General features: G+C 33.1%; 1 protein-coding gene across 2 annotated transcripts in view; it reads left to right on the top strand.

The window, feature by feature from the left end:
• The first annotated feature begins 825 nt into the window (after positions 1-825).
• Positions 826-24037, top strand: part of ttk (zinc finger and BTB domain-containing protein ttk) — an 84841-nt gene continuing 61629 nt past the window's right edge. Inside the window, exons 1-5 of one of the 2 annotated variants that reach the window (XM_065369187.1) lie at positions 826-1005; positions 1163-1305; positions 1415-1537; positions 1631-1726; positions 6918-7491. The gene's annotated coding sequence lies outside the window, so the exon portion shown is untranslated. The remainder of the gene's footprint in view (positions 1006-1162; positions 1306-1414; positions 1538-1630; positions 1727-6917; positions 7492-24037) is intronic. The other variant, XM_065369183.1, reaches the window with a different exon arrangement.

The following is a 24037-nucleotide window of genomic DNA, read 5'->3' on the forward strand; positions in this document are numbered from 1 at the left end:
TTCGAGAAAAATCAAAAATTGCAAAAAATGGTATTTTTTGCCAAAAATTTGTCTTATTAAGAAAACGAACAAAAACAACGAAAATAAAATAATGGAAAAATTCGAAAGTTTAAAATCAACATTCATCATAAGGAAAAAACAACAGAGCATGTCCAAACACCAAAACAAACCCAACCTAATATTAATTATTTTGATAATTTCTAAATTTCAATGTCAAAATTAATGATCATTATCAAATTTAGGTGATTTCAAGAGCAATACAATGTAATGCACTGCATCTGAAGAGCTTTTTTCAAGATTTTCTCATAGTCAAAATCTTAATGTAGGGAATTTTCCACATTTCATTTTCTGTAAGTTGACGATGGCTTTAGCTTCATCATCAAGATTTGAGGAAAAATCCAATTTCTCTTTAAAAATTTTTTATTTGAATTTTCAGCGAATTTATAGCTCGAAATCAAATCAGCTGTGCGTGAGGATGAAAAGTATAAACTTTTTAACCTGGTTTCACACAAAATTAATAATTCATAATTCGTTATTTCAATTTGAATATTTTTATAAGTATTCAAAAGCTCAAAAATTGAAAAAAGTAAAATATAATTCGATCTTCGATCAGCTGATTTAATTAAAATGCTTATACAGGTAACACTGTTCGTCAATAAAGCTAATTTTCGAACCTAACATGGCAACACTGATTTTCTGTTTAATTTCGTCTCGTTGACGTTGCGTTCATTTGTCGCGTTTTGAAAATAATGGGGACATGGGGAGGAATTTTTCATTTTGGCGCTTTTCAGTTTGATTTTCTTTTATTATACGTTCATCGTTTGTAATTAATTCAATTTGGAGCAGATTTTTGATTCAGCTATTGAATTAATGAACGTTCGAGGAATTGAATTGTAATATCTTTCATTCATTCGTCATATTACAGTAGTTTTGTTTCCTAACCAAGTCAACGGCGCTTCTCCATGGATTACCAGCTTTTCACCTGTTGTTCGATGAAGTAAGAAGGTAAATTCGATTTATTCAAGTAATTGGTTTGTAAAATCAACTCTCATTAGAACATTCAGAAAGCATTCTTTTGGATCATTGTCGATCAAAGTGTTTCAATATTTCAAATTTCAATCGTCGAAAGGCAGATCTTTCCTAACCAACTCTCCTTTGATAGTTTCAGGCTAAGAATCGATAGGAAGAGATTCAACGTTGATTATTCACGTACAGAATCAACCATCGTTTCAATCAATTCGAAGTTTTAGTTCAGAAGTAGAAATTAGCTCGAACTCAATCATGTTTAACGTAGAATCACTTTTAGTAAGTATCAGAACAGAATACGAAGTTTCAAACAAGTAATTATATCGAAATTCGAAACCTAATATGATAAAAATGGATTCTAATTTCTGTTTCGATATTTCTCGCACAGAATCAACCCCTAAGATCATCGGAAACCGAAGGTGTTACTTGAGATTCTGATTCGCAACGAAGAGCTTGTTTTAGTTTCGAATCGCGTTCAACTTGAAATCATCTGTTATATACCGTAGTATAGGTAAACGCACGAGTAAAATACAACGTGTAAGTACACGTTATCGTCAAGGTGTTGATGAATTTTCCCCTAATCGTAATCGTGATATTTTGATAGGTGTTATTCGAGAACCTAAAGTTAGAATTTCGTTCGGGTTACGATTCGTCGTTCAGCGTCACCGAAGAAAGCAGGCAGCAGCTTTTCCCTACATAGGTAAGTAAGTAACCACCGCGATACTAATTTGTAAAAGAGGATGATAACCATTACGGATTCATGGAACGTTATTCTTCTTTTTCTTTTCCAACCATACGTACAAATAACGGAACTTGTCCACCAAGTACACCATTTGAACAAGGAGTTGCTCGATTTCACAGTCACTCCGGTCTCCGGCGATGAAGGCTCAGTGGCTCTGTGGCTCTACCTTAGCAACCCGTACCCGTTGGTAGCCTGTACACATTACATACCGACACCCGGTTTTTTCTTTTCCTAAGAATTGTATTAATACTGTGGGCGGAGACGTCACCCAGCGCACGGGAGGGGGTTGCATAAGTACGACTCTCTCGGGCACACAGCAGAGCACAGAGCAGTGAGCACAGAGAGCAGTGCAGAGATAAATAACGAGAAACGAACCAAAGAGAATACACACCCTTAACTCTTTCTGTCTCTGTTTCCTTTTCGGAGTCGAGTGTACGTCGTCGTCGTAGTCGTCGCGGCCGTGTGATAGATCGTTGACCTCGTTTCAAAAGAAGTCGTCATGCCGCTGCGTTCTGGCTCTCTCGCGATTACCGCCTGAGAGAGGAATGGGGATGGCTGGCGGAGGGAAGCTTCGGAGTTCTTTTCTGTGTGCACTGCGTTTTTACTCTTGTATTCGCTCTCTCTGTCGCTCTTTTTCACTTTATGGTTGTGTACGTACATTACACGGTGTATATATATGTATATTATTATGCTGAATGCTGGTGTTGGCTGGATATTGTAAAAGGGTAGCGGGCGTGAAAAACGCAAGAGGGGTATCTATTTGTTCGGTGCGTGGTTGTCGGACGGCGATAGCGCGATGCTTCAAGTACATAGCCTCTCTATAGTCGACACAAACGTCACAAAAGTTACAACGGGGAGTTAATTATGCGAACGTACGATAATAACGAGGTGTCCGGTGTTCGGCTGCGATGCTAGGTTATGCCAAAGAGTCGAGTTTCTTTCGTACTGAATTCGCTACACTGTATCCTTGGCTGACCTTTATAAGGTGTATTTGGACGATACCGTTCGTTAAATTTATCGCGTGGGATGGTATTTTTTTTTTTTTTTTTACAGATTTTACAGCGTTTTAATGCGATGGAATTCTACCACGTGTTAGTTTCCTAAGTACGATCGTCGAAGACGGGAAAATGAGTAAAATTCGTCCTCCTTGCGAGTCCTATGAATCGGATTACGTATTTTAAGTGAAGTTCGTAGATTTTGAAAAAATTGTTGGTGTCATAGAATATACCTAATTCCAAAAGATAACGTATCCATCTGCCAAAGGCTTCAACCATTTCCAAAAAATAAATCGAACTTGATGATTGGATTTCGGCGAATGGCTCCTTTGTTACTCCTCAAAAAATTGGCAATTTTTAAACGAAAAGAAAAAAAATGCAAAAGCAAATGAAGTTTTTGAAAATTTATGAGGGATAAAAATTGAATTTGTAAAAGTAAAACAAACGAAATCTTATGAGGAAAATTTTTTGAACAAATTGAATTTTTTTGTGAGGATGAAGAGGAAAATGTGTTTTTTATGAAGATGAGGAGGAAATGGGGGTGCTCACGTAGACTGTTGGAAATATAAATCTTAAAATTCCAAGTTACGTAATAAAAGGAGTATTTTTTTCTTTAAATTTAAAATATTTATAGAAATTTTATTCAATAGAGTCTGATATTTTTTATTCTGATCCCTGGGTTTTCGAACACAAAAAACTACTCTGGCATTCCTCGAGATAGACTTGTGTTGAATGAATAAAAATACATATAATCTGCAAAAAATATGATTAAAACGAGGATAGGAGGGGGGGGGTCCGAGCTTTTCGGAACTTATGATAAAAAAATTTATCAACACAGAAATGAGTACCTTAAAACAAACCTCAATTTTTAGCCTAATTTTGTAAGTATTTGTCAAGATTTTACTCCATAAAAAAATATGTATGACTAGGAGAAAAATGGCTCATGTAAAATTTCAAGAATCCCGAATCCAAAACTGCAATTTTTTCAGTCAGTAGGATTTTAAAAATCAACGTGATGCAAATTTTGGAAAGACCCCCCCCCCTCTCCCCGCGCGCAAAAACATTTTATGTATGTCAAAATTTCCCCTCTTATCAAAAATGATGAAAACACTTCGGATTTTTTACCCAAAATTATCAACAAATTTTATTTTTTTTTGCCAAAAATTGCCAATAAGTCTCATTTTTTCGCAAAAATACATTGAATATTTTCCCTTTTTGTCGAAAATAGCAAAAAGTCTTGTCTTCAGTCAAAATTTTGCAGTAGTTTTCTACCAAATTTGCTAAAAATTGTTGTTTTTTTGGCAAAAATTGTCAAAAGTTTGATTTTTTTCAAAAAAATTGGCAATTTAAAAAAAAAAAATTTAAATTTTTAAAAAAGCTTAGTTTTTGGACCAAAAATCGCCAAAAAGTGTCATTTTACCCCTAAAAATTACTTAACCAAGTTTTACCTTTTGTCAAAATGATCAAAAATTTTTGTTTTTCAAAAAAAATCGCTCAAATGTCTCGGTTTTTTACCAAAAATTACCATAAAATTTTCATTTTTCGCCAATACTTGATTGCCAAAAATTTCATTTTTTTTTGCAATAATTTTCACTCTTTGCTAGAAACGGTGAAAAATTTCGCATTTTTTTAGTCAAAATTTTACAAAAGTACTTTTCTGCCAAAATTGTTTAAAAACAGTTTTTTTGGCAAAAAATTTCCAATTCTCATTATTTTTCAGAAATTGCTGAAAACGTTCTTTTTTTTTTACAATAATTTACCCAATAATTTTCACGTTTTTGGTTGAAATGGTGACAAATTTTGCATTTAATCAAAATTTTACGAAAATAGGTACTTTCTACCAAAATTGTTTAAAAACAGTTTTTGGGCAAAAAATTCCAATTCTCATTATTTTTCAAAAATTGCTGAATTTTTTTTTTTTTTTTGGAAATTGCCAAAAAGCACTGCTTTTTGCCAGAAATATCCAAAAATTTCTTTTTTTTTTGCTACAATTGAGAAAATATTGTTTTTGATCAAAAGTTTACAATTCTGCTTATTGATAAAATTGCTAATAAGTTTCGCTTTTTGTCCAAAAATCGCCAAAGTGGATCACTTTTTTTTTCTAAAAATTGGAAAAGTTCTACCTTATGTCAAAATGACCAAAAATTCTCGTTTTTCGCCAAAAAATTTACAAAATTTGTTTCTGTTTTTTTTTAGCATCAAATTGTAAAACGTCTTGCTGTTTCCCAAAATTGCTCAAAAATTGCTCAAGTCTCGCTTTTTTTGCCAAAAATTTCCAAAAATCCTTGCTTTTTGCAATTAATACCTAGTTGACGAAAAGTTTTTTGGTTTTTTTTTCTTCTTTAACTAAAAAATTACAAAATAATCTTATTTTTTTCTTAAAAATTGTCAAAAGAAATCGTCAAAGTCTCAATCGAGTTTCACTTTTGGATTTTAATTGGAATGTCTTGTTTTTATTTTGTTTTTTTTTTAGTAGGTAATAAAATTATATTTTCAATTCGTTTTTGATTACTTTTTTGTTACTTTTTTGGCAGGAATTTCCAAAAATCCTTGCTTTTTGCGATTATTATTTGACTATAATTTTTATTTATTTTTTTTTCAACTAGAAAATTACTAAATATAATTATGATCTCAAGTTTTATTAAAAATTGTCAAAAAAAAGTCGTCGATGTCTCCATCGAGTTTTATAATTTTATTTTTAGATATTAATTGAAATGTCTTGTTTTTTTCAGATTTTTTTTTCTTCATCAACTAAATTAAAATTGTCTGTTTTTCTTGTTTTTTTTTTTGTAATTTTTCCTAAAAAATTTGAATATTTTTCTCACGTTTTGTAACTTTTTAAATTAGTTTTTGATCACCTTTTAATTACTTTTTTGCAAGAAATTTCCAAAAATTCTTGCTTTTTGCAATATTATTATTTGACGAAGTTTTTTTTTCAACTGAAAAATTACTTAGTTGTTTTACTTTTTTATTAAAAATTGTCAAAAAAACAAAATCGTCGAAGTCATCAATCTAGTTTCATTTTTAGAATTTTAGATTTTAATTGGAATGTCTTGTTTTTATTTGTTTCGTTTTTTTTTTAAGTAATAAAATTGAATTTTCAATTCATTTTGGATCACTTTTTAATTACTTTTTTGGCAGAAATTCCAAAAATCCTGGCTTTTTGCGATTATTTGACAAACATTTTTATATTATAATAATTTTTTTTTCAACTGAAAAATTACTAATTTATCTCAATTTTTATTAAAAATTGTCAAAAAAATCGTCGAAGTCTCAATCGAGTTTTATTTTTAGATTTTAATTGAAATATCTTGTTTTTTTTCGGATTTTTTTTTCTTAATCAACTAAATTAAAATGTTCTGTTTTTTTTTGTAATTTTTCCTAAATTTGAATATTTTTTTCACGTTTTGTAACTTTTTAAATTAGTTATTTTCCAACTGAAAAATTACTAAATAGTTGTTTTACTTTTTTATTAAAAATTGTCACAAAAACAAAAATCGTCGAAGTCACAATCGAGTTTCATTTTTAGAATTTTAGATTTTAATTGGAATGTCTTGTTTTTATTTGTTTCGTTTTTTTTTAATAATAAAATTGAATTTTCAATTCATTTTGGATCACTTTTTGATTACTTTTTTGGCAGAAATTTCCAAAAATCCTTGCTTTTTGCTATTATAATTTGACGACGTTTTTTTTTTCAACTGAAAAATTATCAAATAAATAGTTTTACGTTTTTTATTAAGAATTGTCAAAAAAAGTCGTCGAAGTCTCAATCGAATTTTATTTTTAATTTTAATTGGAATGTCTTGTTTTTGTTTCCGATTTTTTTAATAATGATTTGAATTAAAATATTCTGTTGTTTTGTTTTTTTTGTAATTTTTCCCAAATTTGAATATTTTTTTCACGTTTTTTCACCTTTTTAATTGGTTTTTGATCACTTTTTTTTTCAAAGTTGATTTTTTTCGAAAAAAATTGAATTGGTACGACCTGTACATTTCATGAGTCCAGTTCCACCCCTCCCCCTCCCCCCTCCCTCTCGATTAATCCAGGTTCTGGGAACGCCATCAAACTATCTCTTTTCAATGTACTACTTAACATTATTCAATCATAATAAACCACCTGTTGATCTATATTTCGAATATTTTATCTTTCCACAGGTCATTCTCGACGTAAAATAATCCACCATCGTAGCAGATTCGAATCAACAAGTGGAAAAATCCCCTCAGCTGCCTACCAAATTGCTTCGAGCTCCTGAAATAATCCCTCGACCAGGCCAAACCAGGCACCAGGCTCCTGCGTACCAGAATCAGAACGACTCGAAGCATACGCAGCCAAACTCCGAACGCCATCTCGTAAATAAAATACATTCGGTAAAGTGTTGCGGACTGGGGAAATTATCCTGACTTTTTACAGTTCGCTCCACCGTCGTATTATCGCGCTCTAAGTACCGTAGCGTGTTGTTTTATTCATTCAGTGAGGCGGCTTCGGTGCGGTTTCGTGTATCTCGCGGGTCGCGAACATTGATACTCTATTTTGTTCGCGGTTTCTTGTTGCGCCAATAATATTTTGTTGCGTTCGTATACTTCGTTTTTCCATTATTCATCAAACATACCGAACAAAAAATTTTAAAAAAACATTGCCGCCGATCAAAGTTTTTCGTCCCTGTTGACTCTGTATCTACACCTCGTACTCAGCTGTTGCTTCTTCGGTGTTGTGCATTTTTTTTCACGGGTATGTGACCTATTTTTTTGTAATATTTATTTATTTATTAATCTATTATCGTCCTGTATACGTTGGTTGATGGTGGTTGAAGTGAATTTTGTTGTGTTGAGGGATGCGTTTTGGGTGCCTTGAATCATTGGGGTCCTCCAGAGTATGATCGTAGGTGATTTATTTATTAATTTTTTTGAAAAATTTTCGTGTTTATTAATCGACTGTGAGATATTTAACCCTTTCGAGTAAATTGATCAAGTCTCAGGGTCACCGAAACCTGCTTCGAATTCCGGATACAGTTTTCACCCTACTCGTCTGAAAATCATCCGGTCATTTAGAAAATCAACTCAAATACCCCTCTGTCCATCTCTCTCGTACCTTTGATTATCTAAAATGGAATAATTCGTCGTGAATGAATCGACCCCTTGATTAAAAACTGCCACCTGTGACCTATTCGTGGCCTGTTTTCTCATACTCTCCCCCTTGAGCCAATTTACATATGTACTATTTTACCTGTGATTTTTCTATTTCACCTCCCCCTTTCTGGTCCGGTGATTAAAATTTTCCGCTTCGTTCCCTTCGAATGTGTGCTCAATTGGGTGGATGCCTGAATGCGGGGGAGGTGTAGGCGCCTACTTCCGTAGGTGCTCTATGTTTTCCCAATGAATGAACATTTGGTCGGCCAATTTTCCCACATGTTACCTGTTGTATACTATTTATTTACCTAGTACGATTTATTTTTCACTCATTCATTGTATGTGTGATTGTGTGTGTGTTTTGTGGTGAACTTTTATTTTATTATAACGTAACGTAGGTATTTTGGGGATCGAAGTCGAACGTGAATAATTCTGCGAATTATTTCTCCCTTCTCATTTATTGTATTACGTATTTTTTAGAATTTAATCATCGTCGTGATGACGTTTCCATTATCCGGGGTACCTGTTCGATTATTATGGCCCTCTCTTCCCTCCTGGCTTGTTTATCTTTATCGAATTGATTATAATATTATTTTAAACGTCGAATCGTACGCAGGGAAATTATCATGCTGAGAGTTTTCCTTGTAAAAGTGATAAAATTTCGACGTTCGACATTTCTTTTTTTTTCGTTCTTTCTTTCGAATTTTAGTATTTCAAATGAAAACGAATACAAAACGTGTTTTTTTTTCTGCGAACTATTTTTCTAAAACGAATTAATATACTTAATTTAGATCTCATTAGGTTTTTGATACGAAAATTTCGCGAATTATTTATTATTCATACGTATTTCGAGAATCTAGATTTTTTTTTTCGATGGTTGAATGAATCTTTAAGTGATTTTTTCCAGTTTTGGTCTGTTTGTTCTGGGAACCCCTGAGCCGGGTGTGCCTATATTTTAGAGTTGAATTTTTTGTACCAACTTGTTAATTTTATTTTTAAATAAGGAAATTCCGATAATTTCATATGAATTCGAAGAAGAAAAATCAGCAGAGTTGTTCGATGGTGTTCGTGCTAGTTGGAAATCATACGAGTCGATGTATGGAGAGGGTGGGCCAAGGATTCTTTTTGTTCGTTGAATAATGTGTTTGTTTGGAAAAAAGTAAATAGAAATGTAAACTTTGAAATTAGTTTAAGATTATGAGTCAACATGTGAGAAGAATACAATATGGGGGTGGAATTATATAAAACAAACAAATAATTCGTGGTTTTGAAAAGTCTCTATGGTAGAAGAGGGGGGGGGAGAGGGTAAATTTATGAACTGACGTGGAAGTATTTGAAAATTTCGTTTAAAAAAACATGTGATTGATTTCGCGAGTATTTTACTGATTATTTTTTTTTCGTAGGTAATCAAATGGAAAGAAAAAATGTGATTGATTTTTCTTCGGTGAATAATTAATTATGAATTTTAAATAATGAAGTACTAATTCTGTGTGTGGCTGGCTACAAAAAAATCTACTTGAAAAAAAAGTCGAAAAATTCAATTATTTGTATTTTTCTCCAAGTTATTTATTTATTTTATTTTATTGGGTGCCATAAACAGCTACTATGGCTAGGGGCACCTCATCATTACATTTGGCACAGTTATCTACATAGCAAATTATAAATTATAGATATTACAAAGTAAGAAAATTTATAATGTAAGCATATAATTATTAAACTATAGTTTTTGTCTTAGTCCTGTTTTGTTCATTGATTTATCCTTTTTTTTTTTTTTTTTTTGAAACGAACTGAAAAAATAATGAAAAATTGAAAAACTTGAGACTTCAGGAATTGAAGAGATGAAGGAGAGGGTGTATAATCTTGAAGCTGTTTCGCGTCCTATTTCTTGAAAAAAAAATGTATTATTTATTCGTGAAATTTCAGTCTTTCCCCTCACCCTCCCCCTTCAAAAAAAAAATATTAGCCGGTTGAAATTGAAAACCTGATATTGGGGGTGGGGGTAGGGGTCTGATCACTTTAAAAAAAAAATAATAATAATCGATTTTTGACATTTTTGAGGCAGTTGGTTGACTCGAGGAATCAAAAATTTCCACTTCAAGTCCAATTTTTTCAAATTTTAGGAAATCGTTAAATTTGGTGTTGAATTTATTTTTTTGACAATGACATTCTGAATACTCTGATTCCTCCATTTCGTCTGTGAAATTAAAATAAAAAATGTCAACAAACACTCCTAATCAGATTTTGATATCCAGCCTCGAAGCATAAGAAAATCTAGAGGTTTCCCCCTCCCCCCTCTTTTCTCTCACAGGGAGTGTTCTTTACCTTAGTTGTGATTTGAATTCAGGAACGAGTTTGAAAGATTTTAAAAACACGAGCTTCTTCGGATACCTCAAATTGAGATTTTAGGACCTCGTGGGACCAATTTGAAAGGATTTACATCCCTCAAAATTTAAAAAAAAAGTGGAAATTTGCCTATAATTTGAGAAAAAAAAGTTTGACTAAAAAATTGAAAAAAGTACTTTGATTACATTTGAGTTATGAGGAGGTGGGGTCGGGGGGGGGGGGTTAAATGCCTTCAATGTGTCGAAAATTAGTATAATTAGTATATTTTCTTTGCTCATTTTATGGTTACATCACGACCCCCCCCCCCCTTAAAACCATGAATTATTTGTGAATATTTCGTTTTTTGCTGCTCCTAATGGGTTCAAAAATAAAGAATTTTTTTTTCAATTTTTGGAGACGTTCAAGCACATTTTAAAATTTTTTTCCTGGACCGTACTTACCTCAAATTTATAATTTAATGAACATTACTTGACATAAATTTTTTGATCGAAAATTTTGCACATTTCCACTGTTTTCATTTTGAAGCTCGTAAGCCTTTCATCTTTTCCCTCATGACTTTCATGGTCTTCTTTTTTTGATGAGGGGGGGGGGAGGGGGAGGAAGGAGAGAAAAAGAGTCCATGTGGCCATAAAATTTGCAAAAAAATCACCGAAATACTGATTTTAAAAATCAAAGGGGCATTCACTGCTCCCTTTCCATTCATTCCACAGCTCTCAAGCCATAAAACTGGTTCAAGTATCGATTGTAAATTTTTTTTGGTCAACTTTTTTAATCAGGACAATTGTCACCGTGTTCTGAAATTTTGGGGCTCACCCCCTCCTTCCCCCTTCCACCCACCGCTCTTATCCTCCAACTCTTGGTTTGTCGGTTTATATGTATGTATGAGGTTAAAATTATTCAGTGAGGTTCACGTTTTGCATTTTTTTTGTTTTTCCAGATGAGGATAAAAGAGTCAATTTATTCCAAAAATCATTGAATAATTGGCTCAAATTTTTAGTTGGAAATTTTTTGAAGGGGCAAATTCTTACTGCTTTCAATAATTTTGAAGCACCTCTTACCTTGGATCTTTATTACTTAGATAAAAATATGTCTAGTGGTTCAATTTTTACGAATTTTTTTTGGGGGGGTTAGGGGGGGCTTGATACAGAGGCCAGTGAGGTAATAAAATAATTATGCAAAAAAGACTGAAATACAATAAATTTTCAAAATTTTGAGAGCACCAACTTTCCCTTATTCCTTATCCATCTCAAAGCTCTCAAACACCCTAAATCATAGAAGTATCAACTTTAATTTTTATTTATTTATTTACTTATTTTTTGATCAAACAAGTTTTCCAAAGTTTTGAAGCGCATTCACCTCCCCTTCCACTTCACCCCACCTTCGGTTTCGAATTTTGGATCTCTGTGAGATGAAAATGATGCTATCAGGTAATTCAAAAATTGGCTAAAAATTACGGATTTTCAAAATTTTGGGAATATTCAACCAACTCTCTCCTTCCTCATCTTTTATAAAGCTCTCAAATCCCAAAAAATCATTGAAGTATCAACAATTAATTTTTGGTTTAAAATGCATTTATTTTTAATCTAACAAATTTTCACTGTTTTCAAAAATTTCAAAGTGCGACCCCCCCCCCCCTCCCCTCCATTTTACCCTTCTCCTCCAACTCAAGATCACCATTAGATAAAAATTATTCTATGAGATTTTTTATTTGTTTTCTTGATGGATAAAAATGTCAATGTGCTGACGAAATATGCAAACATGGCCAAGACAATTATAGATTTTCAATATTTTGGGAACCCTTTCCTCTTTTCTTAACTATCCAAAAGCTCTATGAATTTCGAAAATTCACGAAGCCTTGACTTTAATATTATTTTTTAGTTGAAAAAATTCTCCAATTTGACGAAATGTTGCCTTTTGGGGCTCATCTAGCTCTCTCATGGGCTTCAATGAAATCTGAAATTATTCCCCAATGTTCACATCTTGAAAATTTTCAAATTTCAGGGTATCATACGAAAAGGTCAACGAGGTCAGAATTCACGCATCAGTGGATTTTTTTCGTTTTGGCCTAAATTTTTAGGAGCTGCGCCTCTTTCCCCCCCCAACTTTCATTTCAGGTTTTGAAAATGAAAACAGCCATTTTGGAATTAGATAATTATTATGTTTAGAGAGGAGCCTGGGAGACTGGGAACCTAGTTGAAATTAATTTTTTGAGCTTAAATTCTCCAGACGCCCCTGTATGTGCTGATAATGAATAAAATCAAGCTTATTTTAGCAGCCTATCTCGTACGAGTACAAAATTTTCGATTTTATTAAATTAAATTGACTAGACCCTACGTCTACGTCGTCTGATTGAAACCCATAACTCTTTTCCAGCTCTAATAACGAAGAAGGGCAGGGGCACATTAGACAATAGATAACAAAGACACACTCTTGACGTTACACGTATTTGTAATTGCTTATCGTGTTCGATCCCCCTTTTTTTTAAGCCGTATCGTCGTAAAGTCGCGAGGCGCCCAAGTACACGTTCATCTACATACATTTTATTATTATTACATAAGCACCGAGCGAGCTGTTCAGCACTCATATATACCATCAAGACTATACGTACATTAACGCGGGGTACCTCTTTATATACTTACTTATTATGTATATTCAACAGTTCGCCCTCACTTGTTGCTTGTTGTTGGCCCAATACAAAGTACACCACCTCTCGTACACCTTTATATTGTACGTACCTTTTGAGGGAATTAAACACACCTGTTGATAACCTATACAACAGAGCGTCGTCGTCGTCGTCGCCACGTATTAATTCCTTATACCTATTAGAATCGCAATATAATATGCGTTAGGGAAGTATAAGAGTACACATATGTAGGTACTCTTTTTACTTGTAGGGTACACGATTCAAGCACTGTGTATATCTCCTCCTCCATAATACTCGTATGCGAGCACAATGGGCTAATTTAATGGCCTAAATATGGTCCACAAACATGCGAAATACCACACATATGTACATCATGTAGTAGGTGATGCGGTAAGGGGAGGAGGATGGTGAACGGGTGGTCACTGTTGGGAATTTATGTACTAGAGTGGTATTGTTATTATTTTATTATAGGGACACGATGTACAGACAGTCAGAGAGAGGAGGTGTAATCTTATTCTTCTTTCGCGGGCAATATACCTTGGCCCTGTTTTCTCTCGGATTTCGCTCGTTTTCGAGGGAATAGTTTTATTTAATCGAAAAAAAGAAAGAATTGGTAGAAAATTTGTTAAGCATACTCTCTCCCCCCTCCCTCCAACTTCCCCATTAATTAAAAAAAATAATTGTTCTGTTTCAAAAACTTGATTTTTTTTCAAGTTTCAAATTTTAAACTTTTTTTTTAGGACAATTAAGAAGGGTGTACTTGATTTTGCCAAGTTGGAATTTCTCAGCTCCCCATTCAAAAAATCACAAAAAATGAGAATAAATCAAAATCAGGGATTTTTTTTTGAAAATGTCTCATTTTCATATTAGAATTGTTCTTCATAACCCCCTGTTCAAGAAAAAACCTTTGTGGGACCCCCAAAATGATGTTGGTTCTCTTGTATGGAGCTCCCCCAATTTGGAAAAAATTTCAAAAAATGGAAATAAAAATTGATATCTGTAGACAATTTTTGAAACGTTTTTTAATGGGCATGAATCTTTCTAAATTTAAGCACATTTTTAAAAAATACCCTCCCTTGGTACTTGAAATGATGTTGGTTCCTATATATACCTATAACCCCCCCCCCCAAGTTGAAAATATCGAAAAGATGTGAAATTGATGTGTGCAGGTACAATTTATTCGAAAATTTTTCATCCCTGAACAGAATACTTCTAAACAGGTCTTTTTTCTCCTCTTTTTTGGGGGTAGGGCACGCTGATTCTCGAAAGTTTTCAAGTCCATGATTTCTTGTATTCCCTCTCCACCACCTAAACTATCAAACAGAATTCATTTTCGTCTTATCCTTTTGAAAAGTCCTGTTTTTTGCCAAGTCAAAAAGTGTCAAAAGCGTCAATTTTTTCGCAAAATAGTCAAAAAGTGTCCATTTTTGTCAAAATTGTCAAAAAGTTTTCAATTTTAGTCAAATTGTCAAAGGGGCCAATTTCCGAAAATTGGCGAGTGGACGAAAAGTAATACGTAAGGTACCTATTTTTTTTGGTCAAAATTCTCAGGTAGCAATTTTTTTGATAAAATAGTCAAATGGTCTTAATTTCTGCCAAAATTGATCAGAAATTTCTATTTTTTTGCTAAACCGCTCAAAAACAGGCATCTTACTGGGTCACTTTTATAGTGACTTAGTCACTTTTTTCACGAAAAGTCACTTTTGGTTACTTTTTTCATCAAAAAGTCACTATTGGTCACTTTTCTTCCAAAAAAGTCACTTTTTTGATTTTTTTTGAATTTTTTAAACAAAAAAAAAACGTTTTTAATTCAAATTATCTTTTTTTTACTCATTTTTGAAGGGTTTTATGCGAATTTTCTTTATTAAACAATTTCAGAATATTAAAAACCAGGGATGGAAGAGCCGGGAGCGAGCTGGAGCCAGAGTCTGAAAGAGCCGGATTTTTTGAGGAGCTAGAGCCAGAGCCAAGAGCCAAATGAATGAAAGTGCAGAAAAACATCAAGAGCTCTCTTGCAAAAGAGCTCCTTATTTTACTCAAGAGAGCCATCATCATAAGGAGTCTTCAACCTGGAAAGAGCCAGAGCCGAGTGGGAGCCCACAAAATTTTTCAGGCTCTTTGGCTCCCTAAAAATAGAAAAAAAAGTAAAAAAAATGCGCACAATTTTATTAAAAATTCAACTTTCAACTCACATTTTGTGAAGAAAATGAAGAATTTCTACGTTTGTTTACTCATTGAGAAATAAAATGAAAATAAATGCAGTATATTTTCATTTTTTTCATTGTTTTTCACGAATTTTAAGTTCTAATTTAAAGAGCCAAGAGCCAGAGCTGGAGCTGGAGTGGGAGCCAAGAAATTGGAAGAGGGAGCTGAGAATCAAAGAGCGGAGTTGGAAAGAATTGAGGAGCGAGCAAGGAGCCAAAGAGCACATGTAAAGAAAAAGAGCCAAGAGCCAAGAGCGAGCTAGAGCTAAAACTTGCAGGGAGCTGAGCCAGAGCTAAGAGCGGGAGCCCTGAAATCAAGGCTCTTCCATCCCTGTTAAAAACACAAATTTTTACTTTTCGAAACATCAATTTTCGAAAGCTTTTGCCCTCGCTTCGCTCGGGCTTGTTTTCTTTTCTTTTTCAAAATAAAGATGAAAATTTATTTTTTTTTAAATCAAGTACTAAAGCCAAAAAACAAATTTCTCACAAAAAAACATGGTTTTTATGCATCTCAAAATACAAATTTTCAATAGCTTTCGCCCTCGATTAGGTCTGTCTTTTTTCATTTTCAAAATCAACTTCCTTCAAAAAAACATCATTCAAATTCTAAAATTTTAAAAATGAAAAAATTAGCTGAGTACTCGTTCTCACATTTAAAAAAAACGGATTTTCCGGTGGGGCCAGACTGGAGAATAATTAAAGTAATAGTTTTTAGGTGAGATATTGAACGTTTTTTTGCTTTTGTTTTTCGATTTTTTGCTCTCCTGAACGCTGGAATTTAAAAAAAATTGGTCACTTTTTTGGTCACTTTTTTCACTGATGAAAGTCACTAAAGTCACTTTTTTTTAGAAAAATTTGGGTACGATGCCTGCTCAAAAAGCATTGATTTTTGCCTTGCTTGCCTAAGAGGACCTCTTTTTGTTTTTTTTTTTTTTTTACAAGAATTGCTTGAAATGCTTCTTCGTTTTGTAAAATTTCATCTCATCCCCCCCCCATTCTTTCATTTTTTTTTCAGTTTTTATGGCAATTTTTCGTCATTTTTTAAAAATTTTCTCAGCTCTCTTGTATGGAGCTCTCCTCTCCTCTCCCCAATTTGAAAAAAATTGAAAAAGATGAGAAACTGATGTATGTAGAAATTTTTTGAAAATTTTTCAATGCGCGGAATCTTTTTAAATAAGCATATTTTTAATGAAAACTCTTCCTTGGTCCTCCAAATGATGTTGGTCCCCTTGTACGTATAAAACCCCCAACGTTGAAAAATATCAAAAGAGATGTAAAAATGATGTCTGCAGGTACAAATTATTTGAAAATTTTTCATCTCTGAGCAAAATACTTTTCTAAACGAGCATTTTTTCACGTCTCTTGAGGAGGGGGGGGGGGGGTAAAAATTTCCTGAAGTTGTAAGTCGATAATTTTTTATACCCCCTCCCACCTGCAAACCACCAAAAAAAATAGATTTTTGTCTCATCTGTTTATAAAGTCTTCTTTTTGTTCCAAAATTAATATGCTTAAGTCCAAAAACGTCAATTTTTATAAAAATAGTCAAAAAAGTATCCAATTTTGGTAAAATGGTCATAGGGGTCAATTTTTGCCAACATTTTCGAACAGTCCCGTTTTTGCCACAATTGCCTAACAACCACTGCTTTTGTCAAAATTGTCAGAGAAGGTCAATTTTTGACGAGTTGACGAAAACTTGTAATTTTTTTTGGTCAAAATTCCCAGGAAGTAATAGTTTGATAATGATGTGGGGGGGGGATCGAAAACATTGAATAGTGCATGAAATTCGAGGATTAAAATTGAAAAAAATATATAAACACGAAAATATTCATTTTTCCATTTCTTGACAAAGAAGATGAGTTCACTTTTTTCATCATGTAGAAGGATGAAAAATATTATCAGTGTTTAATATTTCTCATAAAAATGGGCCAAATTTAAGGATCATAAAAGTAAAAAAAAAAAATGAAAATTTCAATTTTTCGGATTTCTCGTATTGAGAACTGGGGAGGAGGAAGGGGGGCTTCTTGCCACGATTTATTTTTACCGACATAGTTGGAGAAATTTTTCTCTTGAAAATCGACAACTTTATAGCGTTGAAAAATTTTTTTTCACAAGTAGTTTCCCCAATTCTCAAGTTGGTCATGGGTGGAGATGGGGGTTAAAATTGGCATCCAAGTATGGACTTAATTGAGGTGATGGAACAAGAAAGTTCACAACTTGAAAAAATTTCTCCTATATTTCGATTTTTTTTCATATTTTGTAAAATTGTGCATCACTTATTTTTCACTGAGGAGGCTGAAAATTTCATGGCGTGATTTTCTCATCCGAAGTGACAACTTTAGGGGGTAGGAGCGAAAAAAAAACTGAAAAAAATCTTCTCCACCAAATAAAGATAAGGTAGGTACACCCAGTACGATGTGGGATCAAATCGAAGATCTGAAATTTTAGCCACTTTCTTTCAATATATCATTTAACTATCTGCCTGTGGACAAAATTTGAGAAACACTGGCTCGATAAAAAAAAACAAGCTCGAAAAAAAAATACAAAAAATTCACTCGAAAATGTTAAAACTCCCCCTTAGAATACGCCTGATCTCAGGGGACAGTAAAATAACACACAGTGAACGAAGGATCAATCCCTTCCATGCCAATTCTATCTGTCGAAACGGTTGACGACTTCATTAGTTCATTAAACGACTGTGAAACTGATAAATAATAAAAAAAGAAAAACTTTTGAGTTATCGGAAGGTTTTCAAAATTCGAATGAAAGATTTAAAAAATCTACTTTTGTTGGTTGTGATTTTCGCCACCGAATGGAAACTACACCTTTGATAGAGATCTGGGCTGGGCGATCAGTGTTGGCAGAATGTTTCAACCTCACGAACAAGGACACGCGAAGAGCATCACCATTATCCGAAATAATGTAAAAATTCAACATTTCAAGACGAGAAATGAAAACTGCCTGGTCAAGAATCAAGTTACTCTGCAACCCCTTCACCTCACACGCCCACGAAAATTGCCCATGGTTAAATGGTGGCTGCAGAAACAACCAATAACGAGACTGTAGAAGAAGCTGTGTGCAGATATGTACTAATAGGTACCCGAAATCTATACTTAGTCTTCGGTTGCCTTGCTTCACGACGTCATTTATGAGATGAACAAATTGCGACGACGATGTAAAAAAAAAAAGAAAAGGAAAAAAACACCATTACAACATTGCATCATGTGATGACTATAGAAGAGACGATCATTCGACAACATCGAGCTAGCAATCGCTACGAAGAAAAAAAATCTACAAGCCATTTGCCATTTACATTACATTACCAATCCAAGTCCAACTCCAACTGAAGGGCGAGAAGGAATTTTTTCCCCCCTTATTAACGACCCAAGAACACATGGAATAAGCATAAAATATAGTATAATACATTTATGGAATGCAAAGTAAACGTCGAGCTGATAAATGCGATAATTTATGAAGGCTGCGGCTACCTCGTCATGTACATTTTATCGCGGATAAGATTTCGAGTAGTGAGCAGCAGAAGAGAGTAGAAGAGGATGAAGGAGAAAAAGAAACGAGTTACAATTTTGACGGCGGCGGCGATATCGTCGACTATGGCTGTGGCTATGGTGTGGTGGCGATAAATGTTTCAACATTGTTGAATATTTCACTTGAGATAAGAGATATATTATGCGCACAGCGCACATTTTGGAATCGGGATGTACGTACTGTATACGTTTGACAAATATGGGATGTAATACGTGATGCCAGAGATGGACATGGTCACACGTTTGGGTAATTTATAATTCAACCCGAACGTAGGAGTAGTTTTCAGCGAAACGTTTGATTAGCCTATTTGCGAGTTTGGTTGGACGAACCCTTCTGAACAAATAAATGCATTTAAATATTCTCGAATTGGAATTCAGTTTCATGCAACTGATACCTCGATCTATGCCCTATGGTTGAAATTGATGGATGCGGGGAATCCCGAAAAATCACCCCCTCCTCTTAATTTTCAGATGTATTTCGTCATAATTTTTCATTTAGGCCTTATCTGTAAAAATTTGTGTACTTAGGCTTTCTTGAAGTGTTTCCCAAAGTTGCTTGAATACGAGGAATAATCTATTTGAAAGGCTGATTCAAAAAACAACCAACAAACCAAATTTTAAATTGAATGAAAATAAATCGGTACTTAAATCTCATTTAGGGTGAGGGGGGGGGGGTTGGAAGAGTTGAATGAAATTTGATTCGCGGGTTGGATTTGGATTTGGACACCCATACTGCATTTTGCTCGACATTTTAAGTACCAATGTTCCCACGAGGGTATTAATTTTCGTTTTGAGGTGGAAGGGCTATCAGCACAAGATTCATATGTAGATTCATATCTGAAGACTTAGATTTTAACATCCTTATTCCAGTTCTCAAAATTTTCATCTGCGATTATCTTTCTTCCAATTGATGACTTGCTTTTGATTTTGGGGTCTAATGGTTTTCAAAATCAGAATCACTTTTTTTTTCAATTCGACACTCGGGTTTCTTTTTCGATGGTTTGAAATTTTTATAACCTTACCACGAGGTATTTAAGGGGTGAATTTTTCAGAAATAGTCAATAATTGAAATATGGTGACACTAAAGCCCAAATTTCGTCTTTTTGATAAGGCTTTTCTTGATGTCCCAGTTTTTCAGAGAAATTATTTTCCTGCTCTTTCACTTGATTTTTTATAAATTTTCCAAACTTTTCGAATATTAAGGGTGAGAGGGAGAGGGGACTTGATCGTTTCATTCTTAAAATTTATTGGCTTGATAATTGAAGTTTTTGTATGAAGATTCTAATCGTAGTTGGCGTATCAAGAGGGAAAATAATTGATTGGGTAGGTAATTTTTCAGTTTTTTTTTAAAATTTATTGGCCTCTAGTAAAAGACATTGTGATCAGAAACGTGGAAAAAATTACAATTTTCAAATGTTTCAACATTTATTTCTCAATTTCTTTAAATCAGATTGCCTCATTAGTGTCCTTAGACCACCAAAAAAGCGATAAAGTCCAAGTTTACCAAAATGAGTTTCATTTTCAAAAGATCACCCGAAGAATTTTTTTCCTAACTTCGATTGAGCTCCTAATAGTGGGAGAGGGGGGGGGGAGAGGAAGTTGAAAATTGACCTAAAAATTTGAAATATTTTTCACGTCTTGTTGAAAGGTCATTTACTTAGTATGATTTTTTGCTGGCGAAGAAACCTTTTGAAATTTCCGGAGAATTTTGCAAACTCGCTGGAGGCTCCAGAATAACCCAAAACTGTGAGTTAAAAATTGGTTTACTTTGCTCAGAAAAATTTATATTGCATGAAAAAGTTGGAAAAATTCCCTTCAAACAGATTTTTCAAAATTTTTCGAGTATCAAATATTCTCCAGAAATGAACTCTAAGGTCTGAAATTTTGCCAAAGGGTGCCCCGAGCCACAAAAATGTTGAAAAGATTTTTTAGAGTATGTGAACCTTCTACTAGTACCTATTTCTTTTGGCTCGTGAAACAAAGGTTCTTGAAATAGACAGGGTATCTAACGGATAGTGAAAGTAATGAAAGTAGTGAAATAGTAGTGATTTTAAAAATGGACAGTGTAATTATGAGAAGGGAGGGGGTAAATTTGACAAATTTTATGAAACTTTCTGCAGTTTTTACAAATCATCATTCAATTTTGAGAATTTACAATTTAATTCTTGGTATTTTTCAATAATCTAAGCAGTCTGTGCAAAATTTTACCCAAATGAGACATTTTCTCAAATTTTGGTGGTCCATCAATTATTTTTGAGTGATTTTCACCATCAATTTTACAATTCTTAGATATGATATATTGATTTTGGCTCTTTATTAAACGTTGAGATCGTCAGAATTTTTACTTTTGCCTTCGACCATTATTATTTCATATGTATCTGTTGATTGATCAATAATTTTATAACTATAACTAACCCATCTTAATTTTTCTTTGTTTCAGGTGAGTACAAATTTCCTTCCAAAAATGATAGAATATGAACTCGCGTATGAGAATAAGTAGGTAAGTAAGTAATTTTATAATCCTTATGAGGAATCGAAAAAAAAACAATTCTAAAATCGCGGAATTTGAAAATCAGCTGGAATAATTGTCCATTAGGTTTGAATCGAGGTGATCTGATTTTCCAAATACGAATTTGGAAACAGTAGATAGAGATCAAATTTTTGAGTTCATAAACGATTTTGATTTTTAATGAATTTTTAAACAATTAAACTTGGGTCAAAAATGGGGAAAAATCAAAATTTTGCCAAATAGACGAGGTGGTTTCAGCCTTCAGGCTGTTCTGGAGCTTTCGGGTATATTTTGGAAGTTTCAGATTATCTACTTAAAAAATGGTCTATAAATCGTCCCAATGAAGAGCGTAATTTTTTTCAACATACATGGTATCCATGTAATAGGTAGTGGGAGTAGTGATTTTAAAAATGTGTAGTGAGAGTAGTGAAAAAGTAGTGAAAAAATTTAAAACTTCGAAAATTGAATGGTATTTTTTTTTAAATTTCAGTTTCGAAAAAGAAAAGAAAACAAGCCCAAAAAATTCAAACATGCAAAACAAAAACCTTCAAATAAGGTAAACTACCAGTTATGGACCACTTTTTTACAATTAATCGCCAAGACATCATTTATGACCCAATTTTGATATATATATATTTTTTAAAATAATCCTTGAAGCTTCCTCTTTCACTTTAAGGTGTTCAGTTTTGGAAAAAAGTAATTTTAATTTCCCTAATTCCTATTTGAAATAAGGTCTAAAAAAAAGACAGTTTTTGAGGAGGTACCAACTACGGATCATGCAAATATGAAGGGAAGCGTTTAATTTTTTTTCACTCTGAGACCAGTTATAGTACCCTGAGAACCACATTAGAAAATTTTCATCATCAAAGTTCCCAAATATTGAAGTTGAAAAACTACCAATTATGGAGAGGTCCGTAATTGGTACCTGACAACCCTTTTGAAATTGAAAAATTCATAGAGAAAAAAAATAGCTACCAATTTCGGATCAAACCAATTAAGGACCAAAACTGAATTTCACAATTTGAATGTTTATTCACCTGAACATGAAAATATATGTGGTATGCAACATAAATACAGTATACTCTTGATAACTCGTAATCCAAAAGGAATGGTCATTCATTCGGCTTATAGAGGTTTTTGAGGTAGGTACGTTTCGAGTTATGCAGGTTGGATTTTGAGAGTGTTTGAGTTATAGAGGTCTTACAAAATGAATGAATTGAGAGATATATAAGTGTATAAAAGATAGAAGTACGAGTTGAAATATTCGAGTTATAGAGGTAAATGCCCGATAACGTTCCCTTTTGACTTATAGAGGCTTTCTCACTATTTTTGGCAAAAGTTTAGCTTTGAGTTACAACTGGGATATGTAAGTGCATAAAAGATGTACCTATGAATTAAAATTTTCGAGTTATAGAGGTAAAAGCCCAACAATGTACGACTTATAGAGGCTTTCTAGCTATTTTTGGCAAAATTGAGCTTCGAGTTATGAGTGGTTTGTGTAGTCAATTTTGATTTATCCGAGTAAAGTTTACATTGAGTGTTACGGAGATTTCAAGAGGAATGGAGGTTGGTTCGGCTAATAGAGGTTTTCAAGTTATCGAGAGCATACTGTACATTAGACTTGGCTTATAATCATCAATTTTGAAAACATTACAGCGATTTCATGTTTGAACATTGTCATTCTACCAAAAAGCGCCTAACATAAACCTAAAATCCGCAAAAAAGTTTGAACATGCAAGAAAGTAGTTCTTGGTACTTAGCTTCACACATAGAAACCAAATGTTCGTCGAATATACTCGTGGGATCGACGTAATTGAATTAATTGAAAACCCTTGTACAAATTTAACAAAATTTTTGCTGTAAAAATTTTTACTTTCTGATTATAAACAGGCGGAGCACACTGATCACACCCAACATCCAAAGACCATGCATTTCTAGGTTGGCTACACTCAAGGCAACACAATGCCGCAATTCGCACTCCTATCAGACAAGTTAGCCAGGCCATCGCAAAAAAAAGATCCGTAATTGGTACCCCGGTCCATAACTGGTAGTTTACCTTAATTGAAAAAATTGATTCAATTTTTTTGAAAATTTTCCCGTGAAATATTTGATTTAGTGAATTTTGTGTATGTGTGTGTTATATTCCATAGTAAAAATGACTAAAAATGTGGAAATTTAGAAATTTGGGTTTATTGTACAAAGTAAAAAATTATGAAATTGTTGAATTTTAAAAATAATAGAAATTAAAAATTATCAAATTATAAAAGAAAGTAAAAAAAATATATACCAAGAAAATTCAAATAAAATACCAATTAAAATAAATAAAAAATGAGTAAATATAATTAAAAACTTACAGTTTTGGATAATTTGCCACGTTGCTCCAAATTTGTGAATTAAATAAAAAAAACACGAACTCGGAAATTTGAATTAAATAAAAATAAAAAAATTGGATATTTAAATTGAGTAAAAAATTAAAGAGATAAAATGTGAAATTGAAATACTTCGCAAAAATTCAATGTAGACTTTAAAAAATTAAATAAATTCGCGATCTACTGACTGAAAGAGTACTTGAAATTATTAAAAATGAAGTACCCACACGAAAATTCGGAAATGAACTGATTTTTAAGTCTCTCATTTGCCTGTATTTATATTAAATTGGACAATACAAGCAAGAGGGAGACTTTGGGCACCTGGATGAGGCCTATGTTATTTTGTGGTCATTTTCAATAGCCAATTAATAAGTTCCAATAGCTATTGAAAATGTACCTATCACAAGATAACAGTTTTTTAACAGAAATTTGTAAAAAGAAGGTTTGTTGACTTTTACGACCAAGGTAATAAAATCACTTGACATGATTTTTAAAGGGAGGAAAACAGTGCTGCCTATTGGTATCGGCATGTGAACA

This window comes from Planococcus citri, chromosome 5, assembly GCF_950023065.1.
Source record: "Planococcus citri chromosome 5, ihPlaCitr1.1, whole genome shotgun sequence".
NCBI classification, from domain to species: domain Eukaryota; kingdom Metazoa; phylum Arthropoda; class Insecta; order Hemiptera; family Pseudococcidae; genus Planococcus; species Planococcus citri.